The 19,420-nt window shown below is 42.9% G+C and overlaps 1 protein-coding gene across 2 annotated transcripts in view; it reads left to right on the top strand.

Annotated features, from left to right (window-relative positions):
* Window positions 1–19,420, top strand: part of thrab (thyroid hormone receptor alpha b) — a 151,426-nt gene that overhangs the window by 9,451 nt on the left and 122,555 nt on the right. The window contains exon 2 of one of the 2 annotated variants that reach the window (XM_084343033.1): window positions 13,739–13,844. The exons of the other annotated variant lie outside the window; for it this stretch is intronic. The gene's annotated coding sequence lies outside the window, so the exon portion shown is untranslated. The remainder of the gene's footprint in view (window positions 1–13,738; window positions 13,845–19,420) is intronic. 2 annotated transcript variants of the gene reach the window in all.

Genomic DNA, 19,420 nt, shown 5'->3' with positions numbered 1-19,420 from the left:
ACAGTAACCGCTCCAGCGCTGGCAGCCTGCCCTTAACAAACACAATCAAACATAATTGAATCCTCGTCCGCGAGAGCGCCGCACAAGGGGAAGTCGGCTACTTATTAGCACTCTGAAATTAAGCCTTTAAAAATTTGAAGTACTAGTTTGGGAGCAACTTAGGGAGTTGTAAACAATCATTAACGTTATATTATAAGATCACCAAGTTTCCCCTTCCCACAACCTAGATATTGTTCTGCCTGAGTGCATCATTAATCCTGGGATTTACCTGGCATTTTACCTGAGCCAGGGAATGCGTTTCATCTCTACCTGCTAGTGTTGCTCGCCAAGTAGAAGGATGGAGATGGAGATGGAGATGGAGAGAGCTGCACGCTGGGAGGTCCAGAATGCCAACTTAATGCCAAGCGCCCTGAGGCTGTTTGTGCGTGTGTGTGTGTGAGTGTGTGTGTGTGTGTGTGTGTCTTTTGGAAAAGCACAGAGACTTGCTGATCTGGCAGAAGCGCACATTCCTCATCTGAGATGTTTAAACTGCAGCCAGTCAACAGAATCTGGCTCGCAGTAGTTGAAAGGGATTCAGTTTCTTGCTGATATATTGGAAATAACACCTCGTATTTCACGCACGTGCACGTGAGGGCAGGTGGCAAGGGCAGCAGTTGTGTTAATGCTCGCGGTGTGGACATTTGTGTGGCCGTATTTCTGCAGCGGGTCCGTGCGTTTGGTGTTGAGGACGGGCTCGTGTTTCCCTCCACATAGCTGGCCCGGCTCGCAGGAAACTCAATAGGCGCTAGTGTGAGGCAATCACTCTGTTATTAGTGTACTGTACCGCCCTGCTGTATCTTTGGCCCCGTCAACACTGGACGCAGAAGTTCAGGGAGTTCGGGTGCAAGCGCTTGCACAGCAGTGTCACACAGTTGATATGCATGCATGTACAAACGCGCAATCGCTCCAGCAGCAGCCACACACATTGATGTTCATCATGAGTTCACACAGGCAGCTCTTCTTACTTCACTCAGGCTCCTACAGACACATGTTGCATCAGATACGCAGCGTTTGCTCAATACAGTACATGGGGGATATACACAAAGCCACTTGCAGTTCATTTTTCAGCCTGCCAGCCTCCCTGTTTGTACAGCTCTGTCTAAACCGTCGCCAGTAAGTGTTCAGCGCCGTGCCCAACAACAACTGTTTTACTTGCGAAATGACAACCGAGCGGGAGCTGCCAACAGTCCTGCACTGTATCACTGCAACAACTTCCTCTATCAAAACAATTGTCGTTTACTCAAAAACAGCATCATTTTCACTTTGATTCCAACATGTGGAATTTGTGTATTTTGATGCTCTGACTAAAATGTCAGAGCACCAGCAGACAAAGCGCTCACAGATTTTGCCTGGACGGAGGCCCGGGGTGATCGACGAGGGGTGTCGAGCTGGCCGAGCCCCTGAGAAGAGGCTCCAAATGCAGCTTGTGCTCTCTCCGTCCTGTCCCTGACCCTTGTCCAGGTTGGACGGGCTCCAGCTGGTCCCCAGAGCGAGAGCTCTCCCCACTTTCACATCTGTAGTCCTCTTCTGTGCCAGAGCAGGCAGCGCTGGCCCTGCTGGAGTGTTTGTGTGTGTGTGTGTGTGTGTGTGTGTGTGTGTGTTTGTGTGTGAGAGCTATAACATTGGATAACATTAGAGCAAGAAGGAGAATCATGTGCTGGACTCGACTTAATGTATTCTGTGTGTACTTCTATCACATGATGTACATAGTTTACAGTCCATCGCTCCCCCTTGTTATTCCTGTATTTGTGTGTGTGCTAAGCACGAGTGTGCCGGGCTGACCCTTATCTGACACGGGGGATTAGTTGACCGAAGGCGACTCCTGGTCTCCTCTAACCTCTGCCTGTCGTAGCCCTTCCCCTTGTTTTCGCACAGGCTGTCAGTCAAACATGCGCTGCTCTGTAAAAAACCAGAGCCTGCTGTAGCTTCTGTACATTAGCATACATTAAAAGGACCACCAGGATTGATTTAAGGACCATACCAGCTGTTTTGCATGGATTACCCCTCATTAAATTCAAATGATGTATTCCTGACATTCCTGTTAATCATTTCCTAAAGCATAACATGAGGTTTTTAAATGATTTCCAAGCTTCCAGGAAGTCATTTCTCTTCTTTAATTTTATATTTCCGTGCGCCATTTAGGGGAAAACAATTTGTCACTTACCTCTAATTAAAAGTGCACAGTGTTGTTTGGCTGAAGACATTTTAATCAGAAGAGGAAGATCTCCACTGACTAAACAAACTAAATAAACAAACACTCTTTGTTTTCATGACTGAACGAACAAACTGACCTTAAAGGACAACACAATTTCATACTGTTTTACTTTGTTTATGTGGCGGACCCTGCCACCTTTCTAGCTTCACACAGTGTTCTAGGGACCTTAATTTTCCTCTGAGAACAGTTTGTTCAGTTATGAAAAAGATAAATACTTTAGAGTTTTCATTATTACCTCATTGATACGGTAAATTCTGAGTTTCAACTTCTTTCACGGCCCCTTTAAACAATAGTTATTTCACTATCATGCACAATAAAATGCTTTATTAAGCATTTGTAAATACAATTACAATAAAACAATTACTCAATAAATGTTTTATAAAGCATTAAATGGTTTGTTAACAGTGAAATATTTTGCAACTAAAGTTAAACTAAATTTACAGTAAACCTACCGTATATTTATGATGTCTATTATAAAGTGTATACTTACTTCACGAAATACCGTATAGTCCCATATGGTGATAATGATACAATATACGTATATTGTGCAGCCCTAACGTTACCTTCTGCATGGCAGTTTCCATTTTTGGTGGCGTGGTCCGCCATTCCTGCACTGCAAGATTCATATTGCCTTCTCATGCAGCAGGGATTCACAGGAAACGATGCAGCATGTAATCCAGCGTCACTGTAATTTAATCTCATTGATGTCAGCTCTCTCTGTTCACTGTTCGCTCTCCTGCAGCTGTATCAGAGCTGTATTAAGTTACTGCTAATGCAACCGAACATTTCCCTCAGCTGCTGCCTCACATTCAGACATGAGTTTGCTTTTATTGTAAGGCAGTCGTGGCCTCAGTATTCCTAACTGAACCACACTCGCTGTTCACACTGTGACCTTGTTTGTGTGACTTAATCATCGAGGACTGGAATCTTGAAGAGTATAACTTATTTTATAAGTAATTTAATGCACTACTAACACTACTCTTACATTGCTATTGTTTCCAGTGCTGGTATGCTACTAAAAAACATATTAATCCAAATTACAAAGAAATCTTTGTTTTGACTTGCTATGCATTTCCTGCCTGGACCCTGACATAATGGATGTAATGGGCGTATAGTTTCTGATGCTGAAAGTGTTGCACAATTACACTCAATCGCATTAAATTCAGAAGTAACATAACAAAACACAACAGCAGAAAAGTGTCTTTGTTAACTGGAGAAAACATCTCTTTTGGGTGAACTGCCCCTTTAAAATCCACTTGCAGAGGCCTTAAGGTAACCAATCACGGTGAAGATGTAGTTAAAGCATGTAGCTACACAGTTAATCGCTAGAGCCTCAGCGATCGGTTGATTAATCGATCAGCTGATCAAAAGAAAAATGCTCTGCAACTGTTTTGTTAATCAGCTAATTGATTCAGTCGTTTTTTCAAGGAACGATGTCAAATGTTTTCTTGTTCCAGCTTCCTAAATGTGAGGATTTGTCTCTTTTCTGTAATTTATAATTGTAAATAAATATTTTCTGGAGTTTGTTCAACAAAAGAAGCTCTTTATGGACACCTTTTACACTTCACAGCTGCAATTAAAGAAGTGTAATGAATATAAATGTGAGTAACAGCTCTGCACACAACATATGCTCGAATACAGACATCCATAAATTACATTATAATGTGCAAATGCAAAATATGCACCAGCGCTACCAGGGGAAATTTCTCCTCATTATTGTATGTAATTACATATAAGTTTATCCATCATCGCGGGATAATGTGGCTCAATTACTTCCTCAGAAATGCAATAAATAGACATTTTTGTCTGCCATCAAACAGATGTGCCAACTGATTTTATTATTAGAAATGAGCGCCAGTGTGTTTCCAGCAAGTGAATAATTGATTATTGGACTGTCTCTGTTGGAGCGCAGGCCTCTCATTATGCATACTGTTGGACACATACAACACATGTGCCTGCCTCAAACAGCGTACACACACACAAACACTCAATTTCCCATAAAACCCCCTCACAGAGAATATAAAATTGTTTGTGATTTCCAGCCCAGCATGCTCCGCTGTCTCGTTCCAGTTATCGCAGTGCCGCACAGTAGATTGAGGCTGCGTACGTGGGTGTTTCTGTACATGTGTTTAAGGCGTGTGGGTTCGGTTCCTGTGGCACTGCGTTTTCATAGGAGCGCCAGTGAATCTGAGTCAGACGGCTTCTTTACTGTAGATTAGAGGAAGGAAGGAAATTAGTGAGAGAGGAGGGGAGCAAGCGCCGAGAAATGGGTCAGACATCTGAGAGCCTGGCATTCCATTTTTCTGCGATGGGTGTCAAGACATTATCCAATCGCGCCTCCTTTTCTTCTCCTTACTTTCTCTACTCTCATGCGTGTTTTTTTTTTTTTTTTTTTTCTGTTTCTCTCCCCACTTTCCCCCTGCCAAGGAAAAGTGCAAAGAGAGGAGAGAGTTATTATGCTTGGCATGTCTGCAGAGGACGGACTTTAATTTGGACACGGCCCAGCTGATCAATCTCCACATTGGCTCAGTTACAGCACTCTGGCTGTGTGTGTGTGTGTGTGTGTGTGTGTGTGTGTGTGTGTCTGAGACCACATGTAACAGCTAAGCTTTTAAAGTATGCAAAGCAGCAGATTGCTCTAAAAGTAAAGCACAGTGGATTAATCCTGTGTGGAAATGACTTATTCTACACACAGCGGCGTGGAGGAACAATGAATTGGATTAGAGCTGAAATGAGCATTAATGGAATACATGCTGCTCTCAACTCTAACTAAGTTAAAATAAAGGAAGTTAGGTCTATTCGGTGGAAGGCAGTCTGGACGGCAGCTCCAGCTGAGTGCCTGAGACGTAGGTGTGAAGTCCTATAGGTGGCACAGCTGACACGAGCGATGTTAGTTAATGTGTCACGGTAGATTGTAAGCTGATTTGGAAAAACGAGCTCTCTCGCACACAGACGAACACACATTTACTCCGATTTACACTTAAGTCACTCTGGGTGATTTGCATAATATGCAAACAGATGGATGTGATTCAGCGGGTGGTTTGGCACAGCGTCAGCGAGCCGGCACCATTTCCTGTTTGAGGCCTTCCTCTGGCATCGAGAGCACTTAGCCCACTTCTATTAGGAAAAAGTCCTAGTCGTGTGACAGCCGCTCTCAGGATCAGACTGCAGGCGGGACCGCCACAGCAGTGGACCCACCACGGCAAGAACGTTATTTAGTGAGGGGAGGAAATGAAACGACACAGTTACTTCATCCTTTCCTCAGTGATTCGTTTTTGTAAAGTGCCTGTTATTATTCCCCACAGCCCAAGGTGACATCCTTAAATGCAGGGTTCAACATTAATGTACCTGCCTCAAGTCAAGTTTGTACATACAAATGACCTATTATTGTATTTTTTTATTGATAGGACAGATTGAGAGATGACAGGAAATGTGATGAGACATGCAGCAAATGGCCACAGGTCGGACTCGGACCCCGGGCCGCTGCAGCGAGGACCGAGCCTCTGCACATGGTGTGCACGTGCTCCACCAACAGAGCTACTAGGGCGCCCAGCTTACTTGTATTTATTGCCATTATCTCCCAAAGACGAAGTCAACATGTGTAACATCACACTTTCAGAAGCGATGTGTCTGTTAATCAGCAGCCACATCTTTAATATAGTTTAAACTTGGTCAGCCAACTTTCTGCATGTGTTGGGAGAATAAACACATGTGCAGCTCATTCAGATCAAGGACAGATGCTTTGTGGCTGTGCTTGAATATGACAACCTTTTGTTGCTCCTAACCCTCTCTGTCATCACATTTAAATGTTAATATAGCCGATCTAAGCAGCACAGATGTTGACTTATGTTCAACATTTTTACGAGGCGATCACATTTCTTACGTGGTTGGTTCTCTGACAAGAGAAAACAGATGTTCCTGAAGAAATACAACCCAAAGTCACAGACATACAAATTTGCACGGGACTGATATTGTCACATGACCTCTGGTTTTGGCGAAATATGGTCGGCACTACGCGGTGGAATTTATACATGCAATTCTCAACAGAGATGAGAAGTAAGTGAGATAGATGGCTCACTCCTAAAACTATTTCCATCATCAGATGTGGGAAAATTGTTGGAAATGGAAGGAAATGTTATGATGGTGACTTTTTTTTTTTTTTTTACCATTTACTAGATTTAGGATACTAGCCTGGGAAATCAGGCGGTCCTTATTTTGAGGTCTGAAATGCCTTGTTTTGTCCAGCTGCCAGTCCAAAACCCAAAGATATTTTGTGCAATCATAGAACATTTTGAAAAACAGAAAAATCTTCCATGTGAGAAGCTGAGTTGAGCAAAAAAAAAAAGGCTGAAACGATTGTTCAGTGTTCAGAAATAGTTCATCAAGAGAGACTTCTTTTTTGAATGAATGAATATTTATTGACATCAGATGAGAAATAAGAGTCTTTGACGACAAGGCCACATCTTGACGTCTATTATATTTTAAGAAGAAGCTGTGAGAAGTGAACCCGTGTAGAAACATGCACAGAAGACTAAAGGTTAGAGCTTTTCCCTCAGTACATGGTCCAGTTTCATTTTCAGAAAGGAAAAGTTTGATGTTGTTTATACAAAGCTTTTGACAAACAGCTCTGTCCCAAACGTCAGATTTGTCCAAAAAGATTAACAAATGGCTGCGGTCTAGTTTCGGGAGATGCTGTCATCTTACAAGAGATATTCTTTTATTGTGAAGATAAAGTATCAGCGGCTGCCCACAAACTGTTGGTGTGCAGGACGGGCATACCGATGTGTGAGACATCCTCTGTCAAACCCACATGGGAAGACAGGGACAATACTTCATTAAGCAGGAAGGAGCTTTGCATTAAACACTAGTTTTATTATTCTTGGCTGGATGAGGTCTTTAGATCATGCCTCTCATCAGCTATTCTATAGAAAAGTACATTCTCTCACACTATAAAGAGGGTGATTGCAGAGCAAAGAGGCAGGCTTATATAGATACCATATCGGCCTGATGTAAGACAACCCTCTTTTTTAGACTCTGGCGAGCAGTGCAGTTTTATATCGACTGCTGAATTAAAGCAACAAGCTGTAGTCGAGAGGTTTATCTCAGTTTTAGCGTTTCAAAGAGAATCAGAAATCGCCTGCGGACTCTGTGGATGTTAGTCCTCATCCTTCATCCTTTGTCTTGTAAAAACGAAACATATGTTTGCTTCCATAAGAGCAGAAATCTCACCTTTTGTGTAGCCTGTCCAAGAATGCAGCCGGTAATCCTGCAGGCATTCATTCTGTTCTTCTGGTTCTGTTGTGAGAGATTTTATCTGTTGACTGTTTAAAAAACCTGTCCTTCAGGGCTCGCCATCTCCTAACGTGACGCTCTGTGAGATTGCTTAATGCAGTTGTTCCATTTCACTTTCCGTAGTTGACCGCTGTAAACGCTTTCCACTAGTTTAGATCACGTTATCAGCGATGTATCTGCTGACGGAAGCCGAGCTGCAGTACATTAAAACCCATTAGACAAAGCTGTCTTTCATAATAATCTCTCTTCTGTGTATTAAATACTGAAATGGAGTCAAGTATGTTGTTAGCGTAGCTTAGCATAAATGCAGCGAGAAATTCATAAAATAAGCATACTATTTCCTCTAAAGCTTACTTATTAAAACAATATATATAATGGGTTTTTACGCATACACAAACAGAAATAAAAAAAGCAGGGTGTGCAGATGGAAAGTGGCCAGCAGCTGGATCAGGTTCAGACAGAGCATCTCTTCTGTTCATCGGGAGATGCAGTGACTTTAATTTATCAAGCTGTGAGTAGAAGAAAGTATGTAAAAGGATCATTTATGCAAAATGCTATAGGCTTAAGCTAATAATGGTGACCAGCAAAAAACAATTATTTTGTCTCCTTGACGGTTATTTGAGCCGTATTGTATATGTTTGTTTTTATCTGATGTGACTCAGGCGGAAATGTTTAGATGAGATAATGTTTTAAAGTTAAACTGACTTTACATTTCAGTCAGACTTCCTTCCTCGCTCTCTCTTGGAAGTTATAGCGACAGACGTCCTAATGTCTGTCGCCTATACTAGTGTTATCTTGAGTATCTGGGTTTTAACATTCTTGGAAACATCTTCGACACCGTAAGTACACAAGGTCTTTGACATTTTAATGAAGAAATGTCAGATATCATATCTTTCAGTAACTGCCTCAGCATATAATATCACTTGCAGGAACGTATCTGTGTCCTGGGATGAAATGGCTTCATGTTTTACCCTTCTTATATTCAGAACGTGGTCGGTGGTCACAGCCGTAAATGGGCTTCAAGGAACAACTAATATTCTTTAATGCGTTTTAAATCCTGCCTTAGGGTGCATACCTTAATCTGTCGTGGCCGTCTGGTGAACTTCGAAATCATGTGTCAACCCGGTCGGTGCGGCTGTGCGTTGGTGTGCACTAAAACATGTCACGAGCTCGTGTGTCTCACTTGGAGTGCAAAGTTGAGAAAGAGCAATAATCTTTTTTCTGGTTTTCTGTTTCGTCTTCTATCTTGAGCATCCGTCTGTCCTTCTGAACTTCCTGGTGACTGTTGGTGGTCTCACATCACAGGAAGGGATATGATTACGAATGGCTCAGATTTTGTCGGTGTGATCAGTGTTTCCAGCTTATTTTATTTTTGCTCGAACAAATGAGTGAAATAATAATGTTTACCTGTGGTATTATTTTATTACCCCTGTTATTGATACCACAACAAATTGGTGCAATGCATGGAATGCAACTAATAAAGGCAGGGTGCGGAGTAGGGCTGGATATCATTTGAATTGTTTTGATCCTGAGCCGATACGATACTGATGCCAAAAATGTACTTTTTGATACCTAACTTTGGATTATCTTCTTGGTTTTTTGGAGTAATTACCTCCTTGACACAGATTATGTTCTCACCTGTATTGGTTGTTTGGTTGGTTGATTGGTTGGTTGGTTGGCGGCTTGGTTGATTGGCTGGTTGGCTGATTGGTTGGTTGGTTAGATGGCTGGTTGATTTGCTGGTTGGTTGGTTGGTTACTTGGTTGATTGGTTGGTTGGCTAATTGGTTGGTTGATTAGATGGCTGCTTGATTTGCTGGTTGGTTGGTTAGCTGGCAGGATTACACAGAAACTACTCAACGGATTTCCACAAAACTTGGTTGGAGGATGGGTCTCAGCCCAAAATAGACCTCATTTACTTTTGGTGCGGAACAAGATGAAAGAATCATAACTCACTTTCTTTAACATTGCAAGATTCAACATTTTTTTGATGTGGCTGATACGTGGCTGTTATCTGTGTGTGATGCTGATCCTAAATCTGGTGATCTTAAATGATAGTAAAGCATTCTGGGTGGTTGGTACAGGGCCACCGAGTTTGATCATGGATTAGGCTTGAATTAAATTGTATTAAAGGAGACTGTTGCGCTTTGGCAGAGGTATGCGCTCTACTGAGTGCCGTTCTAGTTATTGTCATTATCAGTTAATTATTGAAATACTGCAAATATTGTACACCTCACCTCAGCTTGGTAACAACTTCACTGTGATAAAGTCTAAGATATATGCTAACTCACACCTCCACAGGCGCTGAAGCCTATAGAGGGCCTTTAATTTTTAACAGAATCCACCAGAGGGGTTGAACTGTTCGACTCTCACGTCCATAATGATTACTCAGTTTGAATCCGATCCACCAGTGGTATGATTTATCAAAGGATAGCTGTATACTGGAGCGGTAATGCCAGGAGACACTAAGCTGACCTCCTCCATAAGTCCCATCTGAGGTGAACGTCTCTTAAAGCGACGCCACTCGTTTGTTTTCATTACCGGCTACTGCGGTTCAGTGTGGTCACGCATCTGATTCTCTGCCTGGCTAATCCATATGCTAAGCCAGCTCTCAGCCACTCGGGGACGGATAAATATGCATCGGCACAGGCGGGAGAGATAAGAAGGCCAGCTGCTTGGAGGCAAGGTTAAACCTGACAGCACTCAAGCCCATCTACAGTATATCCTCTGTTTTATTTCAGCCAGACAGAGAGAGATACAGGGTGGTATAGCAAATAGGAAACTCACAGTGATGATTCAGTCAGTTCTGTTCAGAAGACTCTTCTGTGTTTTTCTTGGGTTTGTTGAAGACTTCGGTGCATCTATTTAATAACTCAGAGCACCTGAAATTAATTTTTTCATTAAGATCCATCTGTTATTCCCTCAGAAATTAACGAAAGTGTTGAAAAACGTCCTGTCTCACAAAGTGTAAAAGAGTTAATGGGGTTCATTCTGGGCCCAGACCCATCCTCCATCCAAGTTTCATGGAAATCCACTCTGTAGTTCTTCGTGCCAGCCAAGAAACGCACACAGGTGAAAATACAACCCTCTAATAACAATTGAGTGAAACTGTGATACTTTCTGAGATGTTTATCGTACCACGCCAGTTTAAATGTGACGCTGCGTGCCAGTGACAGTGCACTGCGTTTTGGAGTCAGGGTTATGTAATTTTTCTAATTAATGTGCTGTTGGGATTGGGTGTAGCAGAAGCATACCATAAGCTAATCCAATGTACCTTTAAAAATCTAATATATTTCTGTTTACAAGGAACTGCATCTGGCAGTCAGTGCCTTCTTTGTTTTCACTTTGATGGTACTTAAAAACATGGAGACATGGCAGAGTGTTGTGAAGGACTTCAAATGGAAAGCCTCTGAGTAAGTTAAATGCTTAATACAGAGAGTCAGCGTAAAATGAAAATGGATCGCCCGCTCATTTTCTAACTGATGACTTGGATTTGTGAGAGAACAATCTGATAAAAGAAAGGCCACCGGCCCCGTTTCATGTTTCTTTTGATGAAGCCACCGACACGTCCGTGTGCATCCAAGAAGAATAATTTGATTATCTTCTCAATGGAAGATAGGAGTGGCCCTGTGTGTGTGTGTCGCCTGCCAAGTCAGGTGGAAAGGTGAGAATGCTGTGGCGCTACTTGGCTGAATGTCATTTGATAATGACACAACCGGGAAAAGAATGTGTCCGATGTGCCAAAGACGCAGACACTTGTTATGTAATGATGTGAAAGTGGAGATCAATGAGTTTGTGTTTTTGTCCCAATTAGAGCTGAAACTCAACGATTTAAATGGAAGGAAATTCATCTTTATACATTTTACAAAATATTTTAGAATATATTTCAGAATAAGCATATATTTCCAAAAATCAATGAAGTTGATGAGGTAACACATTCAATTTATTGCTTTTAGTACTGTTTTCAATTGAGCATATGTCACAAAGGATTGGTAAATCACCACATTGTGTTTTATTTATGGTCCCAAAACTCCCAACTGTAAGATTAATAAGAAATGACATAAAAATGTACTTCTTCTGCCAATAACAATCTGAGATAGTGTTACAATGAATAACTTTTATCTAGTTCCTGAGCAGGATGAGTTTCCACAAAAAATGCTGCACGCTGGGTATTGTTACCTCTCGGCCTGGGTCAGTGTCGTCTTTCTTAATTTCTGTGTTGGACAGCTGAAGCTGCTGCTGTTGGCATTCCTCTTCTTATGTTGACTCTCAACTAACACGCCGCCCTCTCGTATGTAAAGTTTGAGGTGCCACCGACTCATTTAACTGTGAAGTTGTGATTTTTTGAAGAATGTGAAGATTTTAGGCAATCTTACACTCTGTAGTCTCTGAGTTTTCTCTCAGTGTGGGAATGTTGTAGGCAACTTGAGGCCGTTTTTTGAATGGGGAACAAAGTGAGCCGGCAGGGGGGCAGCTAGTCTCACACACCCACAAGGGCCCTGTTGGTGAGCGTCTATAGCCCTAGTTGTTGCGGTGCGTCCTGCACTGTTAGCACCAGCCAGCCCTTGTCATTGGTAGAATCGGCCGCTGAGCCCGTCAGTGAGAGAAATCACTCAGATTGGCTGTTCAGCTAAGCAGGTCAGTGCATGAGAAGAGAAACGGAAAAAGAAAGGGAAATCCTTTGAGCCTGGTGCTGTTGTATCCATTATTTCCCCTATTCAGTGTGTTTTTTCTGTATTTTTGGCCTCCACATCTTTGTCAGTGCCATTTCCAACTTTTTATCAGACCGATTCTTGATTAGAAATGACGTTATTGGTGTCAAATAACCCTGCTTCATCATAACAGCGGTTTGTATATCCGCAGCACTGAGTCTTCTGGTTTTCCCGTTTTGAAAGATGACTACAGACGACCACAACCTGGTGGTACGGAGAGTTATTTCCTCTTCATGCTGGCAAAGCTAGTTGGTGGTCGGCTGTAGACTTTGTGATGTGTTCAAGTGCAGCTTTAAATGTCTTGTTTATCCGGCACTCTTTTGTCAGTTCATCTGGTCAAGCTAATCAGAGAACTTGAGGCGATTAAAAGTGATTTTTGTTGCAACCCTCAGTGTTTTATCTGTTTTGCGAATATGTTTCTGTATAAATGTGTGTATACTGCATGTTTGTGTATGTGTGTGTGTGTGTGTGTGTGTGTATGTGTATGTGTGTGTGTGAGAAGCCACAGATGTGAAGCATTATTCAATCTGCCTCTGCCAGTCACTTTATTTTGATCCGATGCGAGGAGGCAGACTTTGGTCCTGTCGTCCGTAAGAAGATTGAATGTGATGTTCTATGTAATAGCATTTACTTCAATAGTCGTTCATCAGGGACGGACTGATTATGTTTATAGCCCTTCGAACAAGGTTTCTGCGCAGGTTTGCCAAGAGCTGCATGCTCTTTCTCAGCAATGATGTACTTGACATTCACAACAGCGATGTGTCTTCTCACATCCCCAGCTGCATTTCTCATCTCCACCTTGATGACATTTGAGACGTGACAGCTAATTACTCACTCCGGCTGCCAGGATTGTGACGTCTTGAGTTGATGTACGAGTGGCAATGATATTAAACTTAGCCAAGCTGTCTGGCTAATAACACCTCGAGCCTTTTATTGTTTTAAAGCCGCAGGTGTAAATAATGGGCCGCGCCGCGTGAAGAAGCCAAGCAGATGATTAAGGAAATACCTGTCGCGAGCAGAAATCCCTTTCCATCGGCGCATTCCTGAACAGATAGTGTACTCGTGGCCTCTTGAAAGTCTACCAAGGTTCATACTATAAACTCCCTTTGATTCCTCTGGCTAGCCTAAGCCTGAAGTTAGACACTTCATTTGGCTAAAGGATTAGACTACTAAGCCTTTTAGTGGTAAGCTGGTCACATGAAAATCTGACATCGGTTTGCACAGACAAGAGAACCTCGCACCTCCTTCGGAGATTTGCTTCTCTTGAACTCTGAGACTCCGCCCATGTCATCCCTGACTTGGCAGTACATGCATGCATCAGTGGCCATGTGGATTTCCTCGTGCAGAGCGGCGGCTATCTGCAGGATTTGGCCGTCTCCTTGTCTCGCAAGATCCTACTGTAAGCCTTCTCACTCTCTGGAGTGTTTGTCTTTTGTTGGCAAAGATGTGAAGGAATCACAGATTGTCTCCTCTGGTTGCAGAGTTCCACGAGAGCCGCATTTGGATAACGGCGGGGATCAAATGTGAAGAACAACAACAACAACAACAGCAACAACAGCAGTGGAGTGAAGACAACTGACCACCGAGGTAAGTTTTCTCTGCTTTGTGCACACCCTCACACGTTGGCTGCTCAGTCGCTCAGTGTTCCCGTTCCTGCACATACTTGATTAACTGTGAACCGACATCGGTGGGAGTGTATGGTTACCTCGATAGTGTCAGAAAGTCAAAAGACCGCTGGGGAGACGGGGTCTGGTTTTATTTTTCCATGCTGGAACACAGTGTCTCATTTCCACAGGTGCAGATATCAGATTTTTGTTCGGTGGGGGGATCCTGAGCCTACATGCGAGCTACACGGCATCACATATGTACTGTAGAGCCCCCTGACATGTCAGCTGCCTACGCTTTTTGCCTGTCAAGTCTGCAGGGTGAATTGGAAAGTGATCAAAAATGCAGTATGGAGCAGTGCAATCTGTAGCAAGAGTGTGCAGCTTTCTCAGACGAGTTACACGAGCACAGTTTTCTCTCTCATCACCTGAACAGCACATTGGTGGTACAGCATATACTGACAGGTTTATGCGTTGCACCGGCCTTCATTTACAAATCAAATCGCATGTCAGGAAACTTTGCATTTTCTTAGCGATTCATCGGTGCGATCGCATACATTGCCTACACATCACTTTGAATATGAATTATCAAACAAATCACACTTTTAATATCCCGTAAAAAAAATCACTCTGTGTTATACTTTCTGAACACGTCCCTGCAGAAGTCACTCTGGGCTGAATAGACAGTAGCTGGCATGAGCCTGATGCTGCAGCAGTCAGCGCTCGTTCCCCGAGAGCATCATCTTGCACAGTCATTGCTGCTGTCCACACGCTAACACGTGTTACCTCACTGACAGTAGGCACCTTTGCCTCACAGCAGCGTTGATGTGAACTGATCTTTTTCATATTGCAGCTGCTGCAGTAGACAGATATGAAGAAGTTGTCTTAGGTTGATATATTCAGATTCCAGTATTGAGTTGATTATAGCTTAAAAAACAGTCAGTTGAGGTCCATATTCAGCTGTTGTTGGCTCAGAAGGCAGAAGCAGTTTCGAGTGGCAGCCGAATTAATTTACGACCCGTATCTACAACCTGAAAGTGAGATGAACAGCGTATGAATGATGATAAAATATGTATCTGATACATTGACATGCGGAGCAACAGGTGTCGCCGGCTCAAATGTCAGGAGGTTAGCTCAGACGGAAAAAGTGATGAGCGTGCCGGGGGAATTTTTAAGAAAAGGTGCACCCTGAAGATGCTGATATGACTCCACTTGTTTACTTTGCATCGTTAAGTTAATGTAGTCGTGTTTTGTACATTCCTTACTTACGAAACAACAAGATCCAAAATTCGAACTTTACTTCAGTTGTAGTCGACTCTCTCTTCTGTCGCAGTGTGCAGAAAGACTTAGCATTAGCAATCGTCCTACCACTGTAAGGAGCTGGTACATGAATCAAAACAAAGTGGCTTCTGTCGGGGGGATGAGAGGTGAGCGTGGACGCCGCACCGACACACACACACACACACACACACACACATCCCGCCCCGGGGGCTTCTCAGGTGGCAGAGACAACGAGCCGAGCCACTCCCTGCACAGCTGTCATGCCCATCAGGGGAATCACTTTCCCGCTCTGGCACACGCGCTCACACAAACGAGTACACACACACCCCCACCTGGGCACACAAATACAAACATGCACGCACCTAATCAAATAGACAAATACGTAATAAACATGCACACAAATACAAAACACACACATTCATACTCGTATAATCTGGGAGCTCTGCTAACATTTATCTCCGAGCGGGGAGATCCGCGGAGCAGGATGGGCAAACTGTGATCGGGCACCGAGCCAGCGGTTGAATTACTTTTATTCTCCGACAGTTTGACTCACCACCTGGCCGGGTAATCCCAGCGCTCGCTTTTGGACAGCTCCGGTACTAAACCTCAATTCCAATTTGAGTGAATTGAATTTCTCAGATGGCCATTCGGGCTCTGCCTGCCACCAACCGGAAGAAGTAGGCTTTATGACCGTTAATGCGGTGCAGACGAGAGCCACGCTGACATTTAAAGTGAAACCATTATAGTCAGATGGATGTACGCACAAACTGTCGCTGTATTACTGCTGTCTCCTCTTCTGTTTGTGACATTTGAGTAAGCATTTTTCTCGGTGATCAATAAACAAACCTAATAACCAGCCTGGAGGAGCCTCTTGAATGTCTAGACAGAAATGAGTACCGGCAATTTGGTTTTACTCCGCAAAGAAGCCAGGGATTAATTAGCATGCTGCTAAATGACATTTCCAGGAACTGAGGAAACAATACACGAATAATGACGCCGGCTAATACCAGGTTGAATTAGTTTGTGTCTGTGTGGCTTACTTTGTGGCTTTACCTGCGTTATAGCCGGCGGGCTCGGCTGGGTCACGGTGCAGCCGTGGAGGTGTGACTCTCTAATGCACTGGGCTTTTCGTTGTGAAGGGCAAGAGCCTCCCTGCTCTTCCCACCATATGGTTTTATTGCTGCACAGCATAAACAAGGTGCAGATGTAATGTTGGGTTGCAGCATCGCGCAGATAGAGTGGGTGGTATTTTGTGAAACTGTGCGGTTTCTTGGACAGCTCTCTCATTCATTGAAAGGAAGTGGTTTTTTGCCTCGTCGCAGCAAAACACAAAATGTTCCTCTTTTGCAGCTCTCGGCTGATACTTGGTCGTCTCATTCACCCTCGTGCGATCAGATCAACATGTGTATTAAAAGCTTGGGGTCAGAAGGAAGGCTCAAGCGGAAAAGTGCAAACCGCAGTTGGCAGAGAGTTGAAAGAGTTTGCGGGTGATATTGTTCCTGGTTATGGCGGCTGACCTCTCAGAGCTGCTTTTTTGCTTTTAATTGGAGTTGATTGGAGTTGCAGAGTACGCACGCTAAGCTCGAGTAGAAGTTTATGATGTTTGTATTAGCTGGATTTGTTTTATATTATCTTTTAATTGCATTCTTTTAAATCACATTTGTATGATCCCTGCTCTCACTGTGACTAATCCACACCCAAAGTGATTTTAAGGTGACTGCAACATTAGAGAAGCGGGAGCCAGAAAATATTTGACACTTTTGCTTTTTTAATTAAAATGTTCCTGTCCATCAACTAATTGATTAATCAATTAACGCCCCAGGCACGCTACCTATTTCTCACTATGCATGACTTCTAGCTTCGTCAATTAAAAACTAAACTAAACTGTAAAAAGGAAACAGACGAGTCAAGTCTTTAACTTTCAAGTCCAAGTCGAGTCTCAAGTCATCAAAACCGTGACTCCACATCTCTGCTCTCAGCTGGACAAACTATCTAACAGTCAACACAAACTTCCCCCACCGGCCCGTCTGCACTGAAAGTCCTCATCACTTATCTGACAGCAGGTCACGCCCACTTTGACACATCCGGTATGAGCTACAATCTCCTGATGATATCAGAAATCTCCACACGGATCGTTTAAAGTCAGTTTAAATGATTGATGTGTTCAGCCTTCAAACGAGCCATCAGGAATTCACGTCAGCGTCTCAGTACACAACAAAAATCCGAAGTTATGTTCTCCTTCAGCGCCGACATTCATTTTAAACAGCTCAAAGGACGGATACACAGCTGCGCCGCTCGTCTACAGAGCCGACCGTCTTCCTTTAAAGTGTATCCCTCCTGCTGTGAGAGCACTTTGTTTCATCACTGTGGATTTTAGGCTACGACAGAAGGGGGAGACAAGATTGACACAGTAATGACAGTTGAAATGTTTCCAGGAAAAAAGCTATTTGCTATCGAGCTGCCTCGTCCCCGTGACCCCTGCCCGGTAACCTGTGATCAAAGCTGAGACGAGTTATATCCATGCTGAATGCGGCCGGCTTCCTCAGCAGGGCTGCCTGAATGGTGCCGGCCACTGCAGCAGCTCCTGTCACACAGCCAACTTGGATATCACGGTGTGAAACAGATATGATTGTATCGAGCTTTATCCAGTTTCAAACTCACAATGACTGAATTCTTTCAGCAAACCAGACAGGGCACATTGTTCGAAGTCAGTGATATTCAATTTACGGCCTGTGGGCCAAATCTGGCCCTCGATAAGGGTGCCGGGTGGCCAGGCAACCATTTTTCTAATCACAATGAAAATAAATGGTCCCACACTGGGACTTTTTTAGCTTTTTTTATACCTATTATAGATGTTTAATAATACCCCTTAGCTGACATGTGCATGATGGGATATATTCAGCTGTTAGTAACAGAGAGAAGGCTGATTTTTGTTCCATGTTCTTGTGCAAAGTGCAGTCGTGTCAGAAAGTGAATAGAGCTGCAACGATTTGTGACCTTGGCCTCTGGGAACTTGTGATGAGCCTTTTTCAAAATGTATTGACTAAAGATGAATCGACTCATCATGAAAAGAATCAGCAGATAATGATAATAATCCTCAGTTGCAGGCCGAACAGTGAATATTAGCTGAAAAGGAGCAACAATTGTGTCGAAATGTGGATTATTCTGATCCCATAAATGTGTATTTGACACACAAAAAAAGCTTGAATATGCTCTTTGTTCTGTTCCTGGTCAGAGAACTTGATGTTTATGGTTTTATTTCTATGAATCAGTCCAACATGTTTATTGTTTTACAACTTCTTTCAAGTGTAGCCAAAGTATTTACAACTAAGATGCAATCACAGCTTTTAAATTCATTAAAGTATCTGAGACATCTGTTGTTTATGTGGGTCATATAGAGGCATCAGTATTAAACTGAGACTGTTCATAACCAGTTAAAAGTTCCTTGTGATCCATTCAAGTGAAAGAATCTAAAAGACAGATGAGTTATGGACCTTTTCACGATAAATATCATTCATGTTTGCGCTTTCATTTTTGCAGAAGTGGGCCAAGCAACTTGAAAAGTTAATAAGCTCCTGTTTCCTGATCTGCCGTGACAGTTCGTCTGACACGAATACAAATCACTAAAGCGTTGACATTTTGATCTATTCACATACTTGAACACAATGAACATGTTCTGCAACAATCTGGCTTTGTAGCTCTCAATGAAATGAAAAAAAAAAAAACTCCTAATGACTTTCTAAGCTGCGCTGCAGTTTGATCCAAGATAACAGGATGTTTACGTAGACCGACATTACTGTGAAATACAACCACAGAGACGTTGAACCTGTTTGCTGCAGTGCTTTGAACCTTCGGTGGCAGTTGCATGTTCGTGAGGTCTGAGGGGGGATTGTGTAACATACAGTAGTTTTAATCACAGAGCTGTTCGGACGGCTGATACGGATGTTAATGAAACATGGTCGAGGGGCGTATAGATTAAACCACTGGGCAGCACCTCTGTTGTTATCACATCGTGGCAAATGGATGTTATGTCTTTATTGGTAATCCATCTAAATTTGTATCTGTGATAACACATCAGTGCTCGATTACCTGTATTACAATCCATTTGAACATTTACAGCTATTGTTATTGCCATCTCGTGATCATATTTCAAAATAAAATGCAGATATTTGATGGTTTCAGCTTCTCAAATGTGAGAATGTGTTGCTTTTTCTTGTCCTTCACTATAGTAAATTGAATTTATTTAAGTTTTGGACCATTTGTTGAATAAAAGAAGAC

The sequence above is a fragment of the Pagrus pagrus genome (genome assembly GCF_965226575.1).
Source record: "Pagrus pagrus genome assembly, chromosome: 21".
In the NCBI taxonomy this organism is placed as follows: Eukaryota; Metazoa; Chordata; class Actinopteri; order Spariformes; family Sparidae; genus Pagrus; species Pagrus pagrus.
This window is presented reverse-complemented; position numbering and strand designations above follow the sequence as displayed.